Source organism: Muscardinus avellanarius (genome assembly GCF_963383645.1).
Source record: "Muscardinus avellanarius genome assembly, chromosome: 3".
NCBI classification, from domain to species: domain Eukaryota; kingdom Metazoa; phylum Chordata; class Mammalia; order Rodentia; family Gliridae; genus Muscardinus; species Muscardinus avellanarius.
Genome location: NC_137788.1, coordinates 3136651 through 3163020, shown reverse-complemented (window position 1 = coordinate 3163020; position 26370 = coordinate 3136651).

Below are 26370 nucleotides of genomic sequence, written 5' to 3'. Positions count from 1 at the left end.
AATCTCGATCATCTTTAAACATTAACGTAATTGTCCATTTCCTATTTTTTAACCAATTTTTACTCCCTTCTCTATATTTTTACTGTAACTTTATGGGGACAAGGCCTCATAAATTCAATAATAGCTTTCTAAATAGGAGAGAGTGGGGGAGGCTGGCTGATGGTATATACATGACAGACTGGAGAATGCCTCTCAGTGATCAACAAGGCTCTCTCAAACATACTCAGTCCGCTCCATATCCTGTACTTGAGCACTTTAAAGGCTATATTAACCTCACACCAGAATCGCTTTCCCTCCGAATCTTTCTGCATAGTATTCCCTCTTCCGAACTCACTGTCTTTCCCATCTCCTCACCACACTTGTCTCCAAATGTCTACTAATCGTCCAGTTCTTAAATTAAATAGTCCCTTCTTTCTGAAAAAGTTCCCTTTCTTTATTTTTTCTATATGTGAGTGGAATGGCCTCCCTTGGGATTCAGTGGAGCGCTTCTCATATCACATGGCTTGTGGCTGTCTATGTCCACCACCAGATTCCTGAGGTCCCTGCTCCCCAGGTGCTACCAGTCACCACCCTATCACCAGCGCCTCGTGCGCACAAGTAGTCATCCAACACTGAGTGTCTGGATAAAGAAGTAAGAGAGGTGGGTACATTGCAGGTACGTGGTCCTATTAATAAATGCAAAACAGAATCAGAGACTCGTGTGAAGCCAGAAAAGACCTACAGCTCACTTGGTCTAAGAGTCCATCCTCTTCTTGGCTCCACAGTCAAAGGCAACTGGACTATGTTCAGTTCACTCAATAATTAGACACTTACTCCTTGTCACAGCCAACTGTTGCTTTTCTAAACTATTTAGTCACTAGACACTGCACGACTTGCATCCCTTTGTCTTTTCTCTGAACCCATGTAGACGAGTACTGCCCTTTATCCCAATGACAGCTCTTAAGTGTCTGAGTACTGTCTGAAGAACCTGAGTCTTCCTTATCCTGAAAGCAGCTGTCACCATGTCAGCTAACATGCGCAAGATTATCTGCTCACTTGAATTTTACAACAGTCCTGTGAGAGAGCTGATATTCTCATCACTATCCTAGAGATGAGGAAACGGAAGCTCACAGGGGCAGCACCTAGGAATAAAGAGAAAAGCCTGAGGAATCTTGAGTTTTTGTGCCTATACAGCCCAGACATGGATTTCAGCCACCATCGAATTCCAACCACTATTCTACTGTAACCACAGGAGAGACCCTGAGAGAGACAGCTGAGCCCAGACAGCAACAGAAGAGGTGGAGATTGTTTGTTTGTTTATTTATTTATTTATTTATTTATTTATTTTTGCGGGTCTGGGGATGGAACCCAGGGATATTCGACCTCCGAGCTACACCCCCTGCCCTATTTTTCATTATTTATTTTGAAACTGAGTCTCATTGAGTTGCAAAGGGCCTCTCTAAGTAGCTGAGGCTGTCTGCGAACCGCGAACCTCTGGTCTCAGCCTCCCAAATGCTGGGATTACAAGCATGCGCCACCACGCCCGGCTGAGTTGGAGATTTAAAAAAAAAATGTTTACTTTTATTTTACAGCACTTAATTTGTGACAGCTTTGCCTCACAGTAATGAGACCACTAACCTCAATTCCTACTGTCCATTTGGGCCAAAGTTCAGGAAGACAGTGCTCTGGATATTTATGAGGTAAAGACTGCTGGCCATGGCCATTGCTACCACTAACTTCCATAGGGCAGCCACCATGGTGGGCACTGTGCTACAGATGTAACCAACACAGAGCTTGGCTGAGTGACCCCCAAGTATCAGGACATTCGAGAGGTTAGAAATAAGCATTCTGGAAGGAGAAAAAAGCAAGTCACGTTGAAGCTGGCATATGAAATACTTTGCCTAAAGAAGGAAGGACAATTCAGGCTAAGCAAACATCTCAAGTGTGGGCCCCAAAGAACAAGCCATATCTGGGGACCAGTCCTCTGGTCCTTCATTTGAAATGTGGGATGTGTGGGTATAAGGGCCAAGAAGAATGGGAGGGGAGGACCCCATTCAAACTGATGTCATTTGAGAGGGAAGGTAACCTCCCATGGCAGAAACCAGCCAGGCTCTAGGAAATTCTGTCTCCATCCTCTGGTGTCCTAGCCAGTGCAGGTTATCTTACCCAGGTGTCGAAAACAAGAATAATAGTCCTGCCATCCTATCTCAGGAGTGATCAAGGATATATTAGATCTAACAGAAGGTCTGTGATTATAAAAGACATGATCCTGATTTGGCCATTTATATTTCTGGGACTCGCAATTGGGAGGTGTTGCTTGGGCAGGCGCCCCTCCAGCTCTTCTGTGCTCAGCTACATCCCTGACTTTGGGTAAGGTGCTATAAGTACACGTCTGGGTTTCTGGAATGCAGCTGGGGAGGGACAAGGAACCCTCTCTCAGGAACCCGTAAAGGGCCTCACAATGCCTCTGGGGTCTGATTTGCATACTTCCTGTGGTGTTTGATATTCTTAAACCCATCATAAAGCAGAACCCAAATGGTAATAGAAGAAATAAGAAAGCCCTTTGAAAGATGGGTTTCATCCTGGTTAGTTCTTAAACTGTGCCTAGATGACAGGGGATATACAGAGTGGAGCCCTGGGAGAAAGCCCTTGGCTTAACCATAACTGAAGTGGCCCCAGAGCCCTGATTGGAACCGAGAAGTCAGAATCTACTGTCAAGTAGAATTTTGCTTTATCTCTCATCAAATAAAATAAAACCTTTCCTAGTTGTCAACTTCCAAGGGACTGCTTTTTCTAGGCAAAGATATCCATCTCCTAAGAAACCAGGTAAAATAAAGACCCAGATCGCCCCCAGGATTGCCATAAAGACAGGAAATGAATTGTTCAGAGGCTATATCATAGCATGTGGGCCAACCGGAGAATGTTGTGTTGAAAATCTTGAAGGTCACATTTGTGCTGGCCAGGTAGTAGAGGAGGCGAGAGGGAAGGGGATAAAGAAGAAGTGACAGAGTGGACAGACGAAGTGTCTGGAGGCTGAGAATCCGGGGTCAGGCACTGGAATCTGTTGTCCAGTGAGGGCCAGTGTGCTGTGAGCTCACATGGATAAAGGTGGGAAAGCAAGCGTGGCCTGTGGGCGGGTGGTTTAGTGGAGCGTGGAGCGCACAGGTGCTGGAATTGGGCCATTTTAGTCTAAGTCAGGCTGTGTGACCTTGGGTGTGTCACTCAACCTCCCTCTGCCTCTGTTCCCTTGTCTGTGAAGCTGAGATGACACCAAAGCTTGCTTCATAACATGGCAGGAGGGCAATGGAGAGGTGTACTGGGCACAGAGAGCTTGGAGAGGAAGACTCTGGACCACTCGTCATCCATCGGGAGGCAGGAAGAAGAGGCTCACAGTTCTTGAAGAGTTGCAGGTGCTTTGGCTTCAAGGCATTCATGTATTTCTTCTTATCTAAAGCAGGTGGTCCTGGGGGACATTTCGCCTTCTTTGGAAAGCCCAGAAGGGAAGAAGAAAGGTTCAACCCAAGGAGGGATGAAAGTTCCTCTTTCTTAAGCTGCAAAAGGCAGACACCTTGCAAGCCAAGGAAAACAGCATGCTGGTCAGTGAGGGGTGGGAAGAAGAGAGGAGAGGGAATGGAGGAAGTGCATGCAGGAAGTGTATTTGGAGGAAGCCCCCCCACCCACTCCAGTTTTGGATGTGAATGGTCCATGGATGAGAATCACCTGGTGCTCCTGATCTAGGCACCAAGTGGAGCTGGAAGCTGCATCTCAGACTCTTGATCTGTCCTTTCTTCAGGACAGGAGATGAACTCTTATTCCAGCAAAATAGTTGTGTTGCAATTCACTGTCAATGGTGGAAAAGTTACAATAATCATGCGACTATTCTGGAGCAAACCTGTCAGCCACTGCTCCAAAGAGATCTGTATTTCTGCAGCTATCAAGATGGGCTCAGAGTGACACAGGGTGGATGAGTGGTGGCTGGTACCTGTGTGGATTTCCCTCATCCTGGGTCTTTAGAGGCAATATTATATGATAAAAGTTAACGAATACCCTGAAAGATGCTGCCAATGTTGGGAGCAATAGTCTTCAGAGTATTGGCAGAAACTTGAATGAACCAGTCGAAAACAACCCCCAGGCCATGGGTGGTGGTACACACCCTTAATCTCAGTACTTGGAAGGCTGAGACAGGAAGGTCACAGTTCAGGTTTGAGGCCAGCTTTCACAATATAGCGAGACTCCCCTCTCCCAGCAACTTAATGAGACCCTGTTTCAAAATAAAAAGTGAAAGCCGGGCATGGTGGCACATGCTTGTAACCCTTGTGCTTGGGAGGCAGAGACAAGAGGATCATGCAGGTTCGAAGCCAGCCGCGCTGGCTTAAGAGACCCTGTTTCCAAATAAAATAGTATAAAAAATAGGTCTTGGAGTGTAGCCCAGAAGTAGAAAGGTTTCCAGGAACCCCAGTACCCCCCCCCCGCCAAATAAAAAGTGAAAAATGGCTGAAGGTGTAGCTCAGAGGTAGAATGTCTCAAGGTTCAGTCCCCAGTACCACATGCATAAAAGAGCCTCCAGTAGATAGAACTAAACAGTATCAGCTTTGCTCTGCTTTGAAGAACAAGGGGAGGATTCTAATTTGTTTTCAGGAGTGTCTGGCACCCACAATTGGACAGGCAGGAAGGAGAGGGCCTGGGGGCCAGTGCAGCCCATCTGGGAAGGATGCTGCTGAGTTGAGCTGGTGTCTCTTGTATTACTGTGGGTGTGTCTCCTTCGTCTGCCAGTCCCTGGTCACTTTCCCCACCCCATTCTGACAACGGGCATTGTTGGTAGGAAAAGCATCAGGACTCACATTTCCCACTGCATCAAGGCCCCTGGGTCTCCCTCCTCCACGTGCCCCTCCAGTCTGCCTCGAACTGGAGTTTAAATATAGAAGACCGCAGAAGTCAAAGCTGTCTCCTGCCTCTCTCCAGCGCAGAGCCTTCCGAGTTGGTTTCCTGTGCCACTGACTCCAGAATGAGATGTTCATTAGCTCTTTGAAAATAACATTCGGAACCATTGAGATGAGTCTCTTCAGCTCAGATAAATCACAGAGGGTGGAATGGAAGCTCAGGGTTATATTTCATTTAGAGGAGCCCCTGCTCTCCTGGAAAGCACCCAGGGCTTCCCAATTGAAATACTGCTTCCTGCTTAATTTCATTCCACAAGCCCCCTGCCCACTGTCAGTTTGATTTAAGTGGTAATTCAATCTCAAAGTGAACCGCATCTTTCAATGGTTCTCATTACTTTTCTGCATAATGCTATCATGCGTAAGGATGTGGGCCGAGAGACGCACACACCCCAACCGTTATCAACCACAGGGGATGGTCTCTAAGCCCAGCGAGAGTCTGGTTTGGGGGATCAGGTGTCTGCCTCATTCCTGGAGCAACTGTAGTATGATCTCCTTCTCAGGGGAAGAACAAAGCTCAGCCAGATCCCCACAAACAATGTTTTATCATTGTTTTTCCTCCATGATCCAGAGAAACCCAGTATAATGAGTACTCTCTTGCTGACTTGGAGAGGAATCGAGCTAACTCAGGCCTTTGAACCACCATGATACATGACTGTAACAAAATACAGGGGACTCATTCCCATAACTTTTGGGGTGTGCTCAGCTGTCTCTGGTGATGACAAGCCTTCAGAAGCCTGCTGGTATTAACGGGACCAGTCCATCGGAGATGGTTCGTGGCCCTGGGAAGGTCTAGCCTGTGTCCAGGGCTCATTCAACGTCGTTATCAAAACCTCATTATCTTGTAGCTTTCCAGAAGCTATTGCTTGTGTGGAATGATTCTCAGCCACTGTGCTCTGGGTGATGGTGTATAAAACTATCAGCAGGATGTCTACATATTGGTTCTGAAGAGAACAAGCGAAGAGAGCCTCCCATCTCCAGCACCATGGAGAGCTCTGGGCCCCCAGCCCTCTGGGCTGTGGCCAGCTCCTGCGGCCTGACTTCCCCTCACCCTTGCCTCCAGCTCTGGCAGCACCAACCTCCCTCCCAGAAATGCTGCAAATCTGGGAAAGCACAGCCTCTCTGGAGGCCAGGGATTCTGCTGTATCATTTCCACCAAGTTCTAGGTTGAAGAGTTAGGAAACCCACGGAGAGCTTCGGAGAGGAGGGAGCGTGGAGAAATGGGTCAGGACAAACAGAGGGGCCCCTTTCCAGGCCAGAACATCTTATCAGAGGTGAGCGGGTGGGGAAGAGACCACCAGGACACACAGCGAAGTTGCTAAGTGTGTCTCAGCAGCGCGACCCCCCCCTCCTACCCCATAGAGTATGTATCGCCTCGCTGCAAGGCACAACCAGACAGGAAGCCTGGAAATTCAGAGAGGATGGGGAACAGAAATAAGAAATCACAGATGCAAATAAAGAAAAAAATTAAAGCGGCAACATCTCTGCGTTTGCAGCTGCTTTCTGTGCGAGGAGTTACGTACTCAGCACCCTCTCCCCTCCCCAGGTTTTATTGCAGAACATAGCCACAGCAGCTGCTTCCCTTTAATTGATAACCTGAAGCCACAGCACAAACACTATCCTAGGGATAGTCCTGTAAAGGAAGCCGTTTACCCTTTCAAAGCCCAGCTGGACCTCCAACCAGAAACCCAGGTACCCTGGGGTTGAGGTGAGACCGCTGCTGTCTCCAGCATTTCCTGGGATGGTCCCTGTCTTCAGAGAGAAGCTTGAACCTCTCTCTTTGGGGCTCTTCCACTCCCAGTTTGCCCACTTTTTCTCAGAATATATAGCCCCCCCCAAAAAAAAAAACCCTCAGGTAGGTTCCAGGACTAGTGGCAGGCCCGCATTCAGACCCCCAGGGTTTGCAATTCAGCCCACCCTTTAAGTGTGGAAGTTTTCACCTCCAGTGCCCCTGACATGACCTTATTGGAAAGTCAGATCATTGCAGATATAACAATTTCAGAAAAATTATATCAGAATACAGTGGGACCCGATCCAATACAACTGTGTCCTTATACAAAGAGGAAAATTGGACCCGGGTGCACACAGGGGAAATACTGTGTGCCGTTTGGAATGCTGCTATCACAAGACAGAAGTTGGGAGAGAGCCTGGGACAGATCCTCCTCTGCACCCGTCAGAGGGCCCAGGGCCCTGCGACAGCCTCTCGCAGACTCTGCCTACAGAACTGAGGAGTGGTAAATGTGTGCCACTAAGCCACCCATTTTGTGGCACTGTGCTACAGCAACCCTGGCACACTAATAAACCCAGGCTAAAATGAAACAAAACTGAGAAAGCAGGGTGCACACTTTGTTCCTGGGGTGCCACCCCTGTCTCCCGATGGGACTGCTGGCTGCAGGGGACGCCATGGTCAGTCCTGGAAGCGGCCAATGTCTGACTGGATGCCTTGGAGAAGCATTCTGCCCCTCACAACGGCCTCTGCAGGAAACGGATGAGCCTCAACTTCCCTTAAATGCAGCACCGTGGCATTTGGGGCTGGAGATTTCTGCAGCGGGGCTGTGTCATGCACACTAGAATGTTGAGCAGCACTCTCAGCCAGCCTTGAATTTTTACATTCCCACAGCAGTCGCATTAATGAAAACTGTCTCCAGACGGTGCCAGATGTTTCTGCAGGAATGGGAGGAGTATTGGGGGTATAGAATCAACCTTCAAAACCACTGTCCTAAGAGAATCTGCCTTCATATCATCGTATCATCTTGGAACCCAAGGGCTTGGCTCTGAAGTGAACACCACCAGTAAATCCCAGCAGAAGATGGATCAGAAAGATCACCACCTCCCAGGAACGGCTGGTGAGCTCACAGAGCGGAATGCACCTGTACACTTGCAGCGTCTGGGATCCTGGGTCCTTTCTAGCTTGACTTCAGCCCAGCTTGCTGGTTTTTGTAGCTGACCCAAAATGTACTTTGATTTTTCAATTCTTGAATGGTTTTCTCTCTAGGGAAGGGGTGTGGGGAGTTCCTTGCTCCAGGAAAGCATACTTCCCTGCCTTCTTTGCTTCCTGTGAATGGTAGGGACTCTTGTTAGGAGACTCTACAACATGCAACCATCTCTTTCTTGCATGGGGATTGTCTTCTTGGTTATCACCTGGGCCTCAGTGTTTTGGCTATGCTCACATGTTTGGAAACCCGCTATGGGCCACTCTTCCAAATGTCCTCTGCCATATCGGGCCCCCGTGTTTATTTTCTTGGCTTCGGTTCAAAGGCAAGAGCACTATGCACTGGCAAATGGATACTAGAAACCCAATTTCCCCCTCTCACTGGTGAGCAAATTGAGTTTATTTTAATGGCATCCAGGCTGTTGATTTGTTTAAATCAGTTAAATGACCAAAGTGGCATTGTTTTTTCAGCTTGTTAAAGGCAGTTATGTATCCCATTCATCAACGTGTCTGGGGGCATTAAGCCCCTCTCTGACGCAGGAGAGCTTTCCCCGGGGAGCCAGTGGTCACTGAAGCCATCTGCCAGCTCAAAGCCTCACCGACACATGGAGCTCTGGGCGGGTGTATACAAAGCCAGACAAGAACGCCGCAGGAAGCGGGGCCAGTGGGCACGGGAGCTGGACCTGAGTCAGGGCCCTAGTGGGAAGAGGCACCAAGCACAATGTCTGTCGATTCTGTAGAGGATGTGAGGTGGGGCCAGGGACAGATGCGCCTCCCATGAGCTAATTAGAAGAAAATGATGGGCCATCCAAGTTCTTACAAAGGCTCTACCCGCGGCTTCCGGTTGCCCGCACTTCTGTATTCTTTCATGTGTTTTCCTTTTACCAGAGGTTGGTGTGGCCTGGGGGTGGCAGAGTCGAGTCCTGTGTGCATCTATTGCTGTGTCACTTTGAATCTTACTATGATGTAACGTTACAGTGCACCAATAAAAGTACAAAAAATAGGTATCAAGACAAATTTTAGAAAGAGAGAGGGAAGATGGCTGTGGCCGCACCTGCGCGGCTCTGCGGACCTTTGCTTTGGGTCCTTCCTCACGTGTGTGGCTGACTCTTTGACTGTGGCACTGCCCTCCAGTCCCCGTGGTCCTCAGCCCGGCTAAGAAAGAAGAGCTTGCAAACCCAGTATCAGGTGAATCACTCCGGGACGATGTCCCTAGAGGTGTGTGCCCCGTGGCTGGAGTTGGGGCACATTTGAAGAGGTTCTGGGTCCTGCTCGGTATCCCCCTTCCTGGTGATGGGGCCTTCAGGAGCCAGGTGATCTCTTTGTATCTTGGTGTGTCTCTTCAGCAAATGGGACAATGGAGATCCTGACCTTGGAGATCTGTTGTCTCAGCCACATGAAAAGGTATTTAGCAGAGGTAGAACCCACCTAAGCTAGGCAGCATGGCTTCCCCATCAGTTCTGAGCTCTTAGACTAAAACTTAGCTCCCACTGGCCAGGGGCAGAGATCCTTTGCAGCTCAGGTGAGCGTTGCCCTTAGCATCCACATTAGGGTAGAAATCCTGCCTCCCAGCCACAGCAGAAAGAAACATGGCAGCCCTTCAGGGTCTAGAGCAGTTCTCATTCTTGGCCCTGTCCCCTTTCCACTGGTTAATTCTTTGGTGGGGATCATCCTGTGCCATGGGGATATTTAGCAGCATCCCTACCTACTCAATGGCAGTCATACCCTTTGCCCAGTTGAAACGACCATCAATGTCTCAGGCAGTGCCAGCTATTGACTGGGTGTGGGGGGGGCAGGGGTGGATCACATCCCATTGAACACCACTGATCCAGAGGCAAAGACCTCACTCACACAGGATCCTCATGATCTGAGCAATGTGGAAGTGGCCAGAGCCCTCTGCAAATTCTGTATGAGCACAACCTGTCTCCTGACTCTGATAATGTAGGCCTTTTGGGATTGCTTGCCCAGGAGCTAGTGCACACTTTTAAACCTGGGGATAACCTTTCCCCCCGGGAGTGATTTCCTCAGCAAAGATTTTTGTGGGCACAATCTGACTTCACATTGTTCATAACAGAACCATAGGAGCTCCCTAGCCCTGCGTCTGGGGATGCTCCTGGTCTAAAGTAGGACATTGAAGAAACTTCTCATTGACCCAATGATCCTATTAGAACCAACCCTAGGGCCCCAAAAGCAAGGCTTGGGAATTTTAGCCTAGTTGTTTAAGTGGGAAGAGCACTGGTTTATAAGCAATTCACCTATAGGGAGGAAATCTTAGATTGTAATCCAGAGTGTAGAAACAGGAATTCTTAGAGGAAGTATTCAATAATATCATTAAAAATCAAGTAAACAAGTATCATTTAAAAAATCTTTTTGAGGTCATGGCCTGAACTCATGGTGATTCATTTTTCTTTTTTTATATTATGTTTTTAATAGCAATATCAGAGTACTAAATATACACAGGAAAGTTAATATATATGTGTTGCATTTACAATGTTTTCCAAATACATAGATTTGAAATACAGAAACAACTTAAAAAAATCTGGAATAAAAGTTCACCCAGCCCGTTCCCCCCCCACCACCCATTGTGTCACTTCTGTTTATTAACATGATCATGATATGCATTTAAGGAAAAACACAACATTAAACCACAGAGTTTAACCCTTTTGAGAAAATGACATGTAAACAGGTCGAGAGAGAGACAGCCGTGATATAGATGTACGAAGGGCATGGAAACAGAGGGGCTTGTTTTTCTTTCGAAAAAGAACAGTGCGCCATGTCAAAGTATAAATAAACAGTTAACAGTTTATTGTATCAGAAAATAATTTAGGAAAATCAAAATAAACCCAGTTTTGCTGTACATGAACAGAGGAGAGAAAATAAAGCCCTGACATATCCGACTGAAAACCTGTGGAAACGGTCCCGGTGACCCCGGTGACCATCACTACTCAGCTTCTTGTCCTGCGGTTGAGGTTCATGGTCTGTGGGTTTCTAGTTCCATGGTGAGCTGGGGAGGTGGGGACAGTGGCTCTGGCTTGAGATTTATGGAGTATGACCTAGCGAATCCAAGCATCACTCAAACACACCAGGAGGGTAGGAATGGACCTGGATCTCCTGCTCCTCATCTGTCATTCTCAGATAGATGGCCCCTCTGAAAAGCCCAGATGATAACTGAGATGTTTCTCTAAACATTCTCTTTATTCCAGCCCAATGCCCAGATGTGCTCTATGGCCAATGCCTGGCAATTTGAAAGCCAAACATCAGAATGGTGGCCTTTCCAACCAAATCACAGGGACACACTCAGAATCAATGACAAGGGTAGTCAGTGACAAGTTTAACCAGCCAAGATGCGCTTGAAGGCTCATTGGAATCCTTCTGAAAAACATTCCTTGGAGCCAGATTCAGTGTACAGAGTCAGCTGTGCTAACCACGGAGAGAGCTCTGGGATTTGTCCCCACGTTTTCAGCATTTAACAAACAGTTAAACAATAATGCAATTATTAATAAACAATAATGTAAGGGTTTCAGATGTTTCCCTTCTGTCTAGTTACTGGCATTTTCTGATTTTTTAAATAAACATACATAAAGACTTAGAAAATATCATTCATGTGCTTTCTCCAACATCCAATTCAACACTTTCTAGAGATAACACTGAAGCGGTGTGGAGTGACAGCAAATTCAGTTTTACACCCATTCATTTCTCGCTGATCCAAGTATCAATAAGTTAACCCAACATAATCAACAAGGTCACTAAAGTTCATGTGAGGCGTTGTGGTTGCTGGTCTCCTCTCTATTCTTTTAATTGGAGGATAACCCTGCCCCGGCCTCCAATACCCACCATCCTGCTTCTTGAGAAAATTAAGGATAAGTTGTCCTAATGGGTCTGCCAGAGGAGAGGAAGTTCAGAACACTAAAACTCTCCAGTGTTTTAAAATAACAAGTACCTGACATCAAAAGTGGGTCCTATGTTTCTTCCAAATCTTAATGTTTCCTGATAAAGCTTCTCCAACGTCCTCCTCTCTCTTTTACCACCCTGTTTCAGGTACCATGGACTGTACCCTCTGACTTCATACCAACCACTGGGACAGGTGACAGACCTTGGGACATCTACGAAAGCTTTGTGTATCACCCAGGTTGGAAGTCCATCTTTAAGAACCGAGTTATCTATCATCACTTGCCTGAGAAATAACCTTCCTAGGGCCCTTTCCCTCTCTGGCATCAGAGGGAGTAATCCAGATGCAGATGTGAGTGAATGTAATACAGAGAGTACATCAGAACCTGCCTGTAGATGTTGCCCGTGAAGTTCAAGGAGGATGTGTCTCATGCCTGAGCTGTCGCTCCCTCCGACTTTCCCAAGCAGTGCCCGCTTCTCATCTTCAAGGCCCTTAACTGAGAATTATTGTGCTTGCATGTGGAATTGACATGGTATCTAGGAGCACCATAGAGGATTTGCCTCTCTAGAACGTTCTAGGATCATGCTGACTTGCTGTTCACTCGTGAAAAGTTCCCATGCTGCTTTGCAGACCCTAAGTTGTAGGTGGTCGCATGACTCTATATTAGGAATCTATCTGCATGCAGGAGAAATGACAGAGTAGAATTCTCAACCAACATAGACGTTGGAGGCAGAGGGAGAGTTCCTTTTCCCTCTCTCTGGACGTGGCTACTGCCATGTTACAAACATTGTCCAGTGCTACTGCCTTGATGATACCTTAGGTGATTTTTTTTAACAGCCTAAGACTTCAGAAGAAAAAAAAAACCCTCTCTCTCTCTCTCTCTCCTATTTCATAGAAAATATTGGTGCCAAAAAGTAGAACTCAGGACTGCAGAGCTCTTTCTTCTCCCATGGCCAAATCTCTCCCTATCTCTGGAAGCAATAAGTTGCCCGATTCAGTAATAACTGACACACCAACCCAAAGCTGTAAACATCACCACTAAAGAATTCCACTGCAGAATTTCAGGAATAGGGCAAAGGCTAACTGTGCGATCGGCTAGGTTAGGTCACATCAGGATAAAATTTCTAGGAAGCTGTTCTTTAGTGTGGCTCATATCTGAGGGTATCTAAAATTCTACATGGAAACTCAAGTCTCTAGGGGATTTTGCTTTTAAAGAAAAGACCACCTGAGACAGAACTAATTAACTTTATAAAAGGGAAATTTCCTGAAATCTGATGCTATCTGCTTCCACACCTGCCACATGTTCCTCGACAGATGTGGGACTGTGGAATTCAAGTTACTGACAAGAGCAAGCTCGGCCCCACAGGAATGTCACAACAACTCTCTTGGCTCAGTTTATTAACCCATTTAATTGAATATTATCTGTGGCACATGTGTGTTCTGATTCCAACCTGCAGGAGAAAACATAACACGGCTAATTATTCATTCACTCTTATTATGCATTTTCTTCTCACCAATGGCTTAAACTCTCCATCTTAAGTGATGTGGACGGACAATGCAACCCTGTTTATTCCCTGTGTCCCATATGTGACTTAGATTCACAGGTTCATTCAAGATGACTCTCTTGACTCTATACAGAACAACCCTTAGAACATTGAGGAGGGAACCATCAATAGAAGAAGACAATGAAGATACTGGAAAGATTAATTTCCAGCGTAAGCAATGACACAAACACACTTTCACACTATTCGACTGCTCTCTTGGGCTGCTTTTATCCCTAGGTGTGGCTGTGCTTTTACAGGTGTGGACCATGAATCTGTCACTGGAGTGCTTATCATCCATGGAGAGAAGCCCCTGCCTACTGCTGTCCATGCATTAGTGACTTAAAAAAGCAACAACTCAGGACCAGCTCCCAGCTTGTTCTACATCTGGATGCTACAGTCACACAGCTTTCTGAGTCAACTCTAGGCCCCATGTCCAGCCCCCTGCAACCAAAGATCTTTCACACCTGGCTGGCTGTTCTGCTGGGGCTGCTGTGTTTCCAGTGAGAGGGTGGAGTGATGTTGCTCCTTTGTGAGCTGTGCACAGAGTCAAACTTCCTAGTTCAGGATTGCCTGGGCATTCAGTGACCGATGTGAACTCTGCAGATGGGCTCCTGCAAGCTTGCTAGCTGAGAACTCTCTGAAATGATTTGAGGGCAGCAGAAGTCCATTCTTTTATTTATTTGATGGCCAGGGTAGCTGAAAAGAAGATGTCGCCCTGTCTAAGCCTCTTCACCCACTCCTTACTCCTGAATGCAAGCTCTAAACCAGGAAATATGCAACTGCACACAGCCGTGCTTCATACTCGTTGGAAGGAAGGGCTGCTAGCATATTTCTAAATGCCAAACAATCATTTAAGACCTCCCTGAACACCTCGAAGATTATGCTGAGAGTAACTAACGCACAAATCTTGCTCAGAGAAAAGAAGGGGCCAATCTTCATCATAGGCGGCGCATCAGTGTAAAATAAGAGAGAAGAATAATCCAAGATTCTCGGATGATGAGAGTTTGGCTCATTTATGTGGGCTGTGCTATTTGCACAGGAAAACAAACAAACAATCAGAAAACAGTATGGCAGAGCAAATTGACAAACTGCACCCAAGTAACCATTTCAGAATTACATGAATCACGGCATGTTTTGGGAATAACTGCTTATACTTAAAGGCAGATGTCGTTTAAGAAGGATGAAGTTAAGTGGGCTTCGTGTTGGGGGGAGTCTTCAAAAAGGCAGCTGCTTTCTGGTACCAGGAGAGATGCTCCCTGTAGGCTGAGTCTGTCATTCAGCTCCTTGTCTCCCTTGAGACCTGGTGGACCTGATGGTGTCTTGGCAGGTAGGATGCATGAGGAGGGGTGCAGGACAGATGGTGCTCAGGGATGAGGGCAAGTTCATCACCAGGGCAATATCGCTCATCCTGGTCCTGCCTCTCTGCTTCCCCTGCAGTACCACCCTAGCTGGAACTATCGAGGACCTGGGTAGAGAGCCAGGCAGAGCCCGTGACTGTTAGACATCTTACCCTTGGCATTGCATTCTTACCCAAGATGTAAGACTAAGCTTTCTTGCCCCATCCAATCCTAGACCAACCCTCAGTGGAGAGTGATTTCCCAGGAGAAGATGACAGAAGGAAGAGGCACCGCCACCTACTTGCTCTCTCCTATCACCCTCTTCCACTCTCCTCTACCAGTTCTATCTCGGTGTGTATATTTCTCTGATGGTTATATGACATCCCACAGTAGAATTCACCCACAGAGGCAGGCCCAGCTTCCTGTTGCTTTCAACTTTGTGGCCAACACAGGGACTTGTTGGATAAGCAGATGGATGTCCAACCACCAATTGTGGTAAGACAGAAACTCATTCCCCTTCCTTTTGTTTATGTGAGTGACATCATCTCAAGGAACCCACAAGCCAAAACAAGAGTGGCTCCAGACAGCAAGAGTCTGGATATGTTTCCCCATCATGACCGGAGGGAGGTGTTTATGTAAGAGACAGGCCAGGGCAGCCCAGTGACCTGTTTACACTGAGATCTTTTTAGTAAAAGGAAGTGGTGGCCCCAGTGAGTTTCAAAAGAAAAGATGCATTCTGGTGCCATTTTGAAATGGAGGATTGCGAAGACCCAGCCTGGCCATGAGAGAGCTGTGGGTCCCAACTTCAGCCGTTTCCCTGTCTTGTCTTCCAAGAGACTGGAGTCAGTTTCTTGAGCTTTGCAAGAACCTGAGTCATGTGAGATAAGAAACAAAAGGATGGAATCTCACTCCATGGACCTAAGAGTCAAAATAGAGACCATCCAAGGAGAAGGTGTTCATTTTATGACTTGACTGGCAGACCAGATGGCCACACACAAGATGCCTAAAGACTGAAACCTACAGGGAAGACTCTGCCTAATGCTGAAATATGGCTGCAAGGAGATGGTACAGTTTTGAGAAGCACTTAAGATCACAGTAGTAATGGCTGATTTCCTGGTAGTTCAATTCAGGGAGGTGGTGAGTTTCTGGTAAGTACAGTTTTCAAGAGTAAAATGCTCTGGGAAGAAGGAGGACACATCTGAGATCTGAACTCAGAAGCTCAGAAATCTGCTCAGACTCAAGACTTGGAAGGACCATAAACAAAGGAGAGGAATCCAGAGCTCCTGCTTTCCCTCGCAGGACAATACCAAATGGGAACACCAACAGCCCCATGACCCCAATGTGTCTCCACGTGGCCACACCATAAAGGGATACAACATAGTGAACCAAAAGATTGGGAAGCTCGCCGGAACCATGTCTCAGTCTTTCAGGTCTTTTTTATGAGAAAAGAGAGATTGAGCAAAGGCAAGGTCTTGGGGGAGGGTGTCTGCTTGTGAACCCTGAGTTCTAGAGTTCAAGGCAAGCAGAGGGGACCCAGGACTCAGAGCATTGCCCCGGGCTGCAGAAGCTCCACTCTAACCCACCTCACCATTTAAGGAAACTCTGGGGTGAGCCCACATGGCCCGAGGACGCAGCCACTGAGCGTCAGCCATGTGTGCTTTACTGGACCCAGCAGGGCTGAACATTTCCATGTGTATCTCCTCGCCCACAGACGTTTCCAGTCAAGGGGTCAGAGAGATAAGGTAACCATTTAAAAATAAAGCATCTTTCCATTCTCTCCTTCCATCAGCAGCAAACAGCAGCCTCGATGGGGTGAGGGACCCTAGCAAGGGTGTCTATAGACTCTGGCATGGACTGTGCATGCATTTACACCCAGGGCTTGCATCTGTGTGGCCCTCACAGCTGCTGCCATGGTGGGGAAGGGTTTTATCTTAACCTTCCCTTCAGACTTCAACGTCTAGGAACTTTGCAAAGAGTTCAGGTCTCCAGAGTACAGCACGAGGCCAAGCAGCAGTCAGAAAGGACAGGGTGGGCACCTGAATAAATAAGCCCCCAGTCATGGCCTTCACTTTCCCAAACAGGCTGGCTCTGGAGCACAAAACATCCAAGTCCAGATCAACCCCTCCCCAAATACACACCTGCCACCCTCTTCCAGATCCTCACCTGCACTCACACCTAGTTGTGCTCACCTGGAGTCAGGGAGGCCCCAGCGACAGAGGGGTTCCAGGGCAATGGGATAGATGAGGCTCATGATACAGAGAGGGGCATGGGTCGAGGACCACGCAGATGAGACCACGCGGAGACGTTCAAATGTCAGGGGCAGATGCTTGTGTTGTCTCTGTATGGGCCAAAGCCTCCGGGGGAAAGGACAGAACAAAAACAAACACAAAAGACTGCCCCTAATTTTTGAGCAGGGCCATGGATACAACTGTCACATGAGGGTGGCACAGAAACACGCCCCTCCCAGGCAGCCCCTTCTACGGCCAATAGCTCCACAGGTACAAAGAGAAACTTTTCAAGCACGTCCCAAGGTGTTTCAGAGGGAAACCGAGCCAGGGAAGAATCAGATCAGAGGCTGGGCAGCCTGGCCAGCAAGTGGGGGGCGAGCTCAGTTGTCTGGCTTTTCACCTGATGGTCAGGCTTCCCTCCACTGGTCAACAAGCTCTACTAGGGACAGTAAAGTCACACTTCAGCCATGTGTGTAGGAAACCTTCTCTGATGACAGACCCCTCGCTTCTGATCCCGTTTCTTCCTCTAAGTGTGGGGCCTAGAGATGGATCCCAGATGCCGCACTGAGCCCCGAATGCCAGCAAGTCTGGGGCACAGGGAACCTTTGGTATGGGGCTTGGTATTTCTAACACAGTGGGTGCGGCGGGCATTCTCTGTAATGAGGTGACATCTGGGATCCTTATAGCCCCTGGGAAACTGCATAGTAGGATTCTTAACCACAAAACCCAATGGTGGGCCCATGGGAGCCCAACAACAGAGCTGTGTCTTCGTACAGTTTCCGTGGCCATTCAGTCACCGGTGAGCCCGAGCAAAAGTAGCAACGTTTGCCCAGCCAGGCGCAGGAGGGAATGCAGGACTCACGGGCTGCCCACACTGGGAGCGACTGCGTTTAATTTCCACACCGGAGCCCCGGTACACTGCAGAACGCCACCCTGCTGACACACGCGCACGGGTTGTAAGGATATATCCCTTTGCATTTTGGAACTGGAAAATCTCTTTAATTCAGTCTCTGCTTGTATAACCCACACATCGGAGAATCAGCCACCCGCCCAAGCTGGTCCACCCCTCTTCTCAGTCGCCACCACGTCGACGGGCGCACGGCTGTTAGGTAGCTTTTTCATACAATCGGATGAAGAAAGATGACGCTTATGCACGCGTGTGTATACATATATATATAGAAAAAACCACGGCGGTCTTGATTCTGGCCCAAGATAACAAATCACACAATTGGCGCCAATCGGCAAACACCTGGGGAATGCAGGCTGTCATCATGTAAGGGCCTCGTCGTCTGGGTTGAGGCTGTCCTCGCCCCCCACCCCGGGGTGGACAGTGATGTAAGACCAGATGACCAGGAAGAATAAAGAATATGCTCACCTGTGGAACCGTATTTCCAATATATGCATATATATGCGTGTGTGTGTGTTTGTGTGCGGATGTGAATGTGTGTGGTGTGTGAGGTTGCCCAAGTAGAAAATACTGGTTTATTCTGTTCATACTAAGCATGTTAAATAAATCAGAATCTGTAACCTATAACACAATTCTTTGTTGGTGTTGTTTTTTTTAAAAAGGAACATTGAAGATCTTCAAAAATTGCTACAGTACAAAAAAGTGTGTGTGTGTATGTGTGTGTGTGTGTGTGTGTGTGTCTGTTGGTATTTATATATTTATATATGTATATATATATATATATTAACCAGAAATAGTGACTCTATCGGACAAGGTTCCCACCCCTGTTTTCTGTAAGATTTCTACGCGTGGTTTGCACGGCCCCGGCTCTGCAGCCGAGCCTCTTCGGTCAGTACTTGGCACATAATGGTATTATTGGCACAGGTTCAGAATCGTGGTACAACTCCCAGGCGTTGGATGCCTCCTCCTGTCCATTTTGCTTGGTCTCCTTTTCTCTCTGTCTCCAGTCCCTCTTCTTGCGTTTCTTCTTTCTGTTCTCCAAAGAAAACTCTGGGAGAAGGTGGTCGCCCATAGGCACGAGCAATTTTTACAAAAATATATTTGGCCTTGAGCGTCCTGCTCTGCGAGTTTCCCACCGGCAAACAGAGGTGGCAGGTGCGGGGACCCTCCCCCTTGGATAGTTTAGTTTTAGATTTTGTAATTTGTTTTGTTTTGTTTTGTTTTTACAGGTTCACCAACGGAATCCTGTGTGGGGGGAAAAAAAAAACAAGAAGAGATTAGATGACAGCGGGCCCAGGCATGGTGAGGCTGGGGATCCTCCCTCCCCCAACCACGACGCAAAGCCCAGCTGTGTTCTCAGTCCACAGACACCAGAGTAGCTTCAGGATGTGAAGGCTGTCTCATGAGAATAGGTCATCAAGAACTGCAACAAATACAGGCCGTCCTGGGGCTCTGACCCCAGGGTCCCACCCTTGAGTTAATGACATAGTCTAGGCAGCTCTAGGATTCCTAGGAAGGCCCTGGACCCACTTCTTCCACTAACTCATGGGGGGCACTACATTCCAAGTGTCCATGGTGATTGGCCCACCTTGTGATCACAGCCTGTCCAGCTCTGGCCTGTGATGATAAATGGGGTCCCTTTCAACCTGCCCCCCAAAGGCTGAGCCAGGATTCAGCAGAGACCAATGGATCTCATCAGAAACCCCTCCCGGGCCTCTCCAAGAGGGGATCTTGCAGAAAGAGGAAGCAGGTGAGTCAGCCTGGCTGTGGTCAAGGGAGGGGAGACCCATTCCAGCTTCCCTTTGCATTTCAGAAAGTGGGCAGCCGAATCTTCCCAGCCCGGGAGAGTCAGTCAATCTCGGGTCTATGAAAAAGCAGCACTATCTGCCCAGCCACACGTGGGAGGAAATGCAGAAGCCGCGGGCGGCTGCCGCTCTGTTGTAGGGAGCGGAGCGGCTGCTATTTGTGTGGGTGCTATTTGTGTTCTGAGGGTGCTCTGTCACTCAGAACCCCCACCAGCACCCCTACACCCACAGGCGATTAGGACTCTCAGACAGGAAGGGAAGTTGCTGCCTCTGGGTCTATGCAGATGACACACACCATTGGGGGTCCTCAGTAACCCTGGTGATGTTGGTAAAGCAGCCGCCTGGCATTTTTCCCAGTAATTCCCTGCCCAGTGGGGAGCCAGACCCACTTGGTCTTTGCCCCCAATGGAATTTTGCCAAAACACTGATTCCTGGGCGACCTCTGGAAGCCCAGAAGCAGGTCATCTGGGAAGGGCTGGTGGCTATGGCTTTATGTGATGCTAACTAAGCCAGTGTTCTACCACTAGCCCTGTGGATAGGGGTCTCTAAGAGCTCCCCAGGTGGGTTCAATGACAGCACACCTGCTGTCAGCTTCTCCTCAATGGACTTGGGTTTGGAGTTCTTTCTCCCATTCCTGTGACTCTGGCAGGACCGAGGGGTGATGGGTACCAGGTGAGATGCACCTGCAGGATGCGGGACATGTACTGAGAGTGGCCGGTGAGGCGGGAGGACCCGGGACAGCTGCTCCTGCTCAGCATAGCTTCCTTGCCTGTGGCCAGAGCCTCAGCCCACTGGGCTAGCCAAGGGGGATTGGGTGGGGAGGGCACTGGCTCCTTCCCTAGGACCCCTACTAATCTACATAAAGGAGGCCAGGCTTTAGACATCTCTCTAATCCCACTATAGTAATTGGGAGGCTGAAACAGGAGGATTGCAGGTTTGAGGCCAGCTTCAGCAAATTAGCAAGACCCTCAGAAACTTAGAGCCTGTTACAGAAAATAAAAGAAGAAGAAAAGAAAAACACAAAGAGTTGGGGTTATAGTTTGGAGGTAAAATGCCTCTGTGTTCAATATCCAGTTCCAGAAAGAAAAGAAGGAAGGGAGGAAGGGAAGGAAGAAGGAAAAGGAGGGAAGGAAGAAGAAAGGAAGAAGGGAAGGGGAAGGGAAGAGAAGGCAGAAGAGACACAGAATGCCCAGTGGGAGCAGCTTTGACCCTCTGGCATCCTTACTTTAGCTAGGTCCCGCACCTGCCCACCTCCACCACAATTCGAGGATTTGGGAAAAGTGTTTCAAAAAATGAAGTAATTTAACACAGAAAGAAATGTCCCCCTTGTGTACCTATCTTCATTCAAATTTTTTGAAAGTCAAAACCTACTGTGTGATTCGGCTCAGGTGAGGGACCTGGAGTGGCCACGTGCACAGTCACAGACAGGAGAGTGGAGGTGCCAGGGCCAGTGGGGGAGTGAGCACCCAGTGTGGTGCGTTCTAACATGGGGGTGAACGGAGTTCTGCGGAAGGCCAGTGCTAATGGCTGCACAGAAGTGAGAAAGTCCCTAGGGTCACAGAGCTGTGCCCCTAAAAAAGGATAAAACGGCAAACCTTGGGTTATGCATATTTTCTGTAACTAGGAGTATTTTTTTAAAAAGATGAAAATGGCTAGCCGGGACGTGGTAGCACATGCTTGTAATCCCAGCACTTGGAAGGCTGAGACAGGAGGGTCGCAGGTTCAAAGCCAGCCAAAGCTACTTAGTGAGGCTCTCTGCAACTTAGTGAGACCTTGTTTTAAAATAAAGAATAAAGCCGGGCGTGGTGGCGCACGCTTGTAATCCCAGCCCTTGGGAGGCTGAGACAAGAGGATCCACAGGTTCGAAGCCAGCCTCAGCTACTTAGTGAGGCTCTCAGCAACTTAGTGAGAACCTGTTTCCAAATAAAGTATAAAATAGGTCTGGGAGGAGAGAGAGAGAGAGAGAGAGAGAGAGAGAGAGAGAGAGAGAGAGAGAGAGAGAGAGAGAGAGAGAAAGAAAATAGGGCTAGGGGTGTAACTTTAAGATAGAACGTCCCTGGGTTCTGTCCCCAATACAAAAATAAAAAACAAAAGATAGGGTCACTAACAGGTGTCTCCAAGACTGTCTATGGTGGAGGCTGGCGTCCCTGCCCCCCTGGTTATGGTGGAGGCTGGCGTCCCTGCCCCCTTGTTATGTTGGAGGCTGGCATCCCTGCCCCCCTGGTTATGGTGGAGGCTGGCGTCCCTGCACCCTGGGTTATGGTGGAGGCTGGCATCCCTGTCCTCTGATTATGATGGAGGCTGTTGTCCCTGCCCCCTTGGTTATGGTGGAGGCTGGCATCCCTTCCCACCTGGTTATGGTGGAGGCTGGCGTCCCTGTCCCCTGGTTATGGTGGAGGCTGGTGTCCCTGTTCCCCTGGTTATGGTGGAGGCTGGCGTCCCTGCCCCCCTGGTTATGGTGGAGGCTGGCGTCCCTGTTCCCCGGGTTATGGTGGAGGCTGGCGTCCCTGCCCCCTGGGTTATGGTGGAGGCTGGCGTCCCTGCCCCCCCGGGTTATAACTGACAGCAACAACCTTCTGCGCTGTGTTTCTAGGGTTAGGGCTTAAGTCTTATGTCATCCACCTTCATGAGAGAGGTTTCCTGGTCCTGGATCCTGACCTTCCAGAAGTGAAGGCAGAGGAAGAGCTGCGCTGCTTCCCTGGCCAGCCTCCTCCAGGCAGCCTTCCCAGGTGGACACATGCGGCGCTCTCCTAACTCACAGGTCCCTGCTGGACACATCCCACCTGGTACCCTGACCTCAGATGGCAGATCCCCAACCGGGTGTCCCTGGCTTCCCGCTGGCCAGCCAGCCTCCCTGGGGAGGCCTCCTGGGACCCCTCTCCCTTCCTGAGAGTTCTGATATCATTCCTGAGCGCTCATGCCCTGTGCTGTTACTCCCGGGCCGTGGGATGATCTGCGGTGATTTTTAGCCGACAGCGCGTCCCCAGCTAGCTGGATGCTCCATGAGAACAACCCAATCTCCATCCAGGTTGTCTTTGGCTCCCTCAAGGTCCAGCCCTGCACTTGCCAAAGTGGGAAAGAATGCCGACAGGCAGAAGCTAAGAGAAGAGGCATGGCTCTAAAGGAGCCGGAGCCAGGGTGCCCGAGACAGACTCCGCACAGCCTGAAGCCTGCAGGTGCTGTGTGCAGGTGACTGCTGATAGAGGGCCCCATCGCAGGGGAGCGAGGGTCCCCAAGTGCCTCGCATCTCCAGCCACGTGGGAAAGGGAGTCCCTTCCAGATCCACGGGCATCTCTACCCTAGTGTCTCTGGATGAAGAAAAAGAGAGAGTGGAAAAGAAAGAGAAAGACAGGAGAGAGATGGCTTTAGCCTGTTTCTGGAACGGCCCCCTTTAAAGGCAGTGGCAGTTCCTTGCAGGCCGTCAGGGGTTTCCAGCAAGGACAGACAGCCTCCCAGCTGTCTGCCACTGGCACCTCCCAGGCCTTCCCCAAGTCCTTGTCCAACTGCTGCTCCAAATTTGGCTCCCAGGGATGCTTGGGAATTTTCAAAAGGCTCCATGCAAGAGCCTCTCAGCCTGGCACGAAGGACAGAGAAGGAGGAGACCAAGCCAGGTGGGAAGGATGCAGGAGGCACCCTGGATGCTCTGTCTGGTAAAAAACAAAACAAAAACAACAAACAAAAACCAACTCCGGCGGCAGGGGCACGGAAGCTGGGTGGTGCAGCCAAGCCATCTTCCAGATGGAGAGCTGGGATAAATTCTGCCCTCTGCTGCCTGGAAGGAGACTCGAGCAGTAAATATCCCCAGGCTCGCGGGGTGTGACACTCGGTGGTATCTGGTTCTGTGGAATCCAGAGAACAAGAGTGCTACAGCTATGTCCCCCTGCCACCCTGGGGCCTTTCTTACTATAAGTTCTTCTACAGCCTGAAAGGGTGACTTTGCTCTTGAGTTTTCCTTGGTGCTGGATTTCAGAGAGCACAGGGTCAGTTGAGAAGCCTCGGTATGCTACTTTGAAAAAGTGTTTCTTTGAATTACAAAAGCTTGATAGTCTATCGCTGCATTAAAAAAAAAAAAAACGTGGGAAGGCTCAGGTGGATTTCTTTTTCTTTTTTTTCCCCTCTTTATTAGATATGCCTTCGGTGTGAGTTTGAAAATAATAACAGTGGTTTATTTCTCACTTGTTCCATATTCAAGCGCCTGTATGGCTTTGAGGGGGCTCCGGGCAGGATGGGGCAACTTTGGCGGATGGGAAGAGCAGAATGAGTTCTAACGAGGTTCTCTGAGCTTTCTCGGTTCTACGAAAAACGACAGGGAAGCCATGGGTCCAGAAGCCAGTTGACAGATGCGCAGCTGGAGGCCCCTTCGTGGGAGCAGAGGAGACGTGTGTCCTTCAGCGTCTGTCCAGAGCCGTGTGGCAGCCTAAGGCAGGAGCTCGCTAGAATCCACCTCGGGGGCTGGATCCGGAGAGGCCAGCGCAAGGCTGCCCAGTAACTGCGGGCGTGGCAGACGCCTTGCCCACAGGGGAGGGTCTTGGCCGCAGTCACAGTCCGTCCCACAGGTGCACACAGGTCAGCGTGAAAAGCCGAGGGACGGTGAAACAGCAAATGGCCACATCATCATTAAAAATGCATTCGGAGAGTCTTCACAGTGATGCATGAGAGATAAATACCTCCGCTGGCTCTTAAACCTTAATTAAATGTTTTAGTATTAATTGCTATTTATTTAAAGGGACAATAAAGACCCTAGTAAATCTGAGACATCTCCCTGGCTAGCCTCTGTTCGATGCCCATGTCCAAGCATTAATTACTAGAATCAGGGGAAAGTGAGAATCCGAAGGCTGTCACCCTAGTGAGTGATGAACGGTCTGTCCTGTGTGCACGGAGATGGAATCTTTCTGCATTTATCAAAGACTAACGAGGCTTTCCTGGTCCATGGCTACCAAACACCGCCAAGAGTGAACTACCACCCGTGTCCACCGTGGCGGCTGAGCTGGGCAGGCTGAGCCAAGTCTTGGGGACTCAAGGTTCTTCCTGAATCCCAGTGTCCCTTCCAGCACCCACAGGGAGGGGCTCAAGCTGGTTGGACACCGTGATTCTTTAGGTGGGGGTGTGTTGAGAGCACTGTTAGTCATCTGCTTTGAGGTCACCTCGGTCTGGCTTGGGATAGGCACAAAATGTCCGCCCAAGTGGAAACTGTTTGCAGGCAGACAAATTTCCAAGGGCCAAATGGGACCGCTAGCCAGGAACCCTGACAGATAAGCAAAGACCCTGACATTATCCTCGTTTACCCTTTCCTGCCCTGATTCATCTGTGACTACCTTGGCGTTATTCCCTGACTCACCCCGTGATTGCTTTGTTACTTCTTATGATTAATAATATCTTATAATGTTTGGGTTATAACCTCCAATAAAAGCAAGATGCTAGCGGAAGGACAGCAGGACTGGAGACATCTCTCTCCTCCCGGCCTCCCCAGCGACCAACTTGACTCTGTTGTCAATCATGTGAGAGATGACGACTTCTCATCAGTCAATCAACATCAGGGCCATCCGCCATGGGAGTGGTCCTGAAATAGCTCGTAGGGCAGCACTGGAAAGCGGAGTCCCCTTGGGCGTATCTGGGGCACCCACACTTTACACCCTCACCGGGGGGTGGTGGGTGGGGGGAACCCAGATGCTGTGGCATTTCAGTACCCCGTGGATCTCGAAAGGGGAAGCCAGGCTGATGAGGCAGGAAGATGGGACAGAGCAGTCAATAAAAAACACCTTCCTGTTTTATATTTTTGTAAAAGCTAGTGCGGTGGCTTCTCATTGTGGATATAAAAAGCGGTCCTGGGGAGCTGGTCCTCTGCCCTGCCAGGCCAGGTGACTGTCTCTGAGGTACTCATGTAGAGGAAGATCTTGACTCCTCTTGCATCCCCCAGCTTTCCTCCTGCGTGTGGCAGGGCTGGGGAAAGCAGGCATGGAGGTCCATGTCCTGTGGGAGGGCTCTGCCCCCAGTGCAGAGGCTTGCAAAGCAGGGCTTCTGATGGGTGGGCAGGGTGCAGCCCCAGAGCCAGCAACCTGGGAGTGATCCAGCCTGAACACTGACAAGCTGACTGACCATGTGGCCAGTCACTCGCACCCCTCAACGTCAGTCTGTATGTGTGTGTGTGTGTGTGTGTGTGTGTGTGTGTGTGTGTTACTGGGGATTGAACCCAGAAGCATTCTACCTTCGAGCTACACCCCAGCCAGATTTTATTTCTTATTTGGAAACAGGATTTCCCTAGGTTGATGAAAGTCTCACTACTTGCTGAGGCTGTCCTTGAACCTGCGATCATCCAGTCTCAGCCTCCCAAGTGCAGGGATTACAGGCGTGTGCCACCGAGCCCAGTTTACCTCAGTTTTACAAATGGGGCTGCTTTGAGGACTGAGTGAGGGCTGTAGGTCAGAAATGGTTCACAGTGAGCTGCTGCCTCAGGGTGCCACCTGGAGCCTTGGTGCGTGGCCCACAGCTCTGAGGCCTGGGACATTCAGGCCCCGAATCTCCTAGTCAATGCGTCGAGCTTCCATGCACTTTTTGAGCTGTAACAGAGATGCAGGTGCCCATCTGACCCTGGGAGCTGCGGAGATGTCATGGGGCAGCTTCCTGTTGCTAGCTTGGGGGACCCAAAGCCCGGTGTCTGCAGCTCTGAGGAGCTGTCAGGGTGGGGGGACAGAGTATGTGCTCCTGAGGGCTTACAGCCTGCTGGTGCCTCCGCCTCTGCCCCGCCGGCCCCCACAGGCCCGGTAAAGTCCTTCGCAGGCGGCCTGTTTCCTGCCTAATCTAATTACATCTCC